We start from the raw sequence: 2,559 nt of genomic DNA, 5'->3' as shown, positions 1-2,559 counted from the left end.
TGCTGTGCTGAGCTGGGCTGTGCTGTGTGCTGAGCTGAGCTGTGCTGTGCTGGGCTGTGCTGTGCTGTGCTGAGCTGAGCTGTGCTGAGCTGAGCTGAGCTGAGCTGTGCTGTGCTGTGCTGTGCTGTGCTGTGCTGAGCTGAGCCGAGCTGTGAGCTGAGCTGTCCAGTGCTCCTTCAACCCTCCTTTCCGTTTTTGTCATTTCTGGTGCAGTGCCTGCTGGCATTAGCAGCTGCTTGCTGGCCTACCTCTGCTCTGCCATTTTAGCAGAGCACTCCACCACCACCCCCAGGCCTATGGTCAGGACCCTCAGCTACTGCAGTTGTCTATGGAGAATAGTCCCCACCCTCAACCCCCACAACTGACATTCCCCCACCCCCCGGTGCTCCCCCCCCCCCCCCCCCCCCCCCCAGCACTGAGATGCACAGCTGAATCTATCTGCAGGAGACTCTCAGCCCTGGCCTGGGAATCTGGTCTCCTGTGAAGTCTGGATTCAGGCCTTTCTATGGTCTTAAAGCCAGGCTTGGAGTTTTGAGGGCCAAGACTAGGTGGGTCACTGGCCAGGTGGAGGGGAAAAGGTTGGGAAAAGCCCTTGATGTGAATCCCGGTCCAGTTCTATCCACAACACACTGGGCCACTTTGGAATAGTTCCTGCCTGTCTGAGCTTCAGGCAGTTTCTTTGGGGTCTGCTGTAAAATGCTTAAGTAAGGTAGCGTGTGTATGGGTCTCCTCTCTTTGCCGGAGTGGCTCCAGGACTGATAACCTCCTGCATCCCTCAGCCTGTGCTGCCGCACTGCCGCTCAGCTTTGGCGCTCAGCCTTCTGGTGACTTGGATTCTATGAGATAAGTCCCCAGCCCCTGAGCTCTGAAGGGCAGAGAGTGGTGCTGCCCTCTGCATGGCTGAACACTGCAAAGCCAACCTTCTCACTCTTGTTTTGTCATGGTGTTCTCTTGTTTTAAAGTAGCCGCTTCCATTTTACCTTGCTCCCCTCTGAGAGTCAGGCCTGATGCAGAATGCAGGGAATACAGGCTATAGATCAGGAGCCTCGGGACATGGAGACCCATTAATTCATGAAGGGAAGCTGGGTCACCTCCCAGAGAGAAGGACCTGCCTCCTTTCCCCGCTGCAGGAGCTCAGGCACCACCATCTTGGTGCTCCGTGTCCCAGCAGCACAACACTCCAAAAGTAGCCCAAGGAGTTTGGTGTCAGGTGTGCTGACCTTCGCCTGTCCCCAGGTTGTTTTTTGGGGAAAAAGTTGACTGAATTTTATAGGAAAAATTGAGTTTCCATGATAACATACAGTGCCTTCTAGAGTGAAAACCCTGTGAAAGCCACGACCACCTCTAGTCTCCAGCATTTAGCTGTGGGCCTTCGGAGAGGATTCAGGATGGACACGGAAGATGGGTAGGCATGTGCGTGTGTGTATGCGTGTGTGTGTGTGTGTGTGTGTGTGTGTGTGATGGATGGATGGGTGAGTGTGTAGCTGGAACACTTAGTGTGTGGATAGGCGTGTCAGTGGATGGGTAGATAGGTGAGTGGGTGGATGAATGCATTAATGGATATTTGAGTGGGTGATAGGTGGTTTGTACATGGATGGATGGATGGTTGAATGGGTAGGTTTCTAGATGTTCAGTTGGTGTATAAGTGGGTGTGGAAACGGGTATTGGTAGATATAGGTGGATGAATGGGGAGCAGGTGGGTAAATGTATCCATAGATGAATGAATAAATAAATTCTGGCCAGGAAGCAAAAAAAAAAATATTTTTTCAGAACCAGTAAGGTTTTGTGAGAAAATACTTAGATGACTGTTGAGCTCAGGCTGTCCCTGCTCTCAGTTACTCTGTGTGGCGTGCAGCAATGATCTTTAGATCATGCTTTTTCTAGGAGACTCCACTTTTTGTTTTGTTTTGTTTTTGTTTTTTGAGACAGTTTCTTTGTGTAGCCCTGGCTGTCCCAGAACTCACTCTGTAGACCAGGCTGACCTTGAACTCAGAGATTTGCCTGCCTTTGCCTCCCAAGTGCTGGGATTAAAGGCGTGCTTTACCACCCCCTGGGCTGAGAGTTCATTAGCTTTTTCCACGTCGAGGAAAAGTTCGTCAGCTTTTTCCTGTGTCCCAGGGCAGAGGTCCGGGCAACGCTGTCTATTTGGCGCCACTGAGGCAGCACAGACTGTAATGGCTTACTCCTGGGAGCAGAAAAGGAGCCACTGACAGGTTCATGGTGACCTGAGGCTGAGCGCATGGGAATATTGAAGTCATACGAGGAGAGCCAGGCCAAGGCTGTCCTAGGCATACCAAGCCCCGGAAGTCTGGATCCCGCAGAGCAGACCTGTCATGCTTGCCACCCCCAGGTCTGTCCTTTCACCTCCAGCTGCGTTCAACTCCGCAGAATCGCTCACAGCCCTGGAACAGCTTCTTTCCTGGTTTGGTGGATGGCTGAGTGGGTGGGTATGCTGGCTGGTGTACAGGGAGAGGGCAAATGGATGCTAGTGGGTGGTGGTGAGTACCTCATCAGCACTGATTCTGTGTGGTTCTCTTGGCCCATGTCTGAAACCTCTCA

The sequence above is a fragment of the Psammomys obesus genome, unplaced genomic scaffold (assembly GCF_907164565.1).
Source record: "Psammomys obesus unplaced genomic scaffold, mPsaObe1.curated_primary_1811, whole genome shotgun sequence".
In the NCBI taxonomy this organism is placed as follows: domain Eukaryota; kingdom Metazoa; phylum Chordata; class Mammalia; order Rodentia; family Muridae; genus Psammomys; species Psammomys obesus.
This window is presented reverse-complemented; position numbering follows the sequence as displayed.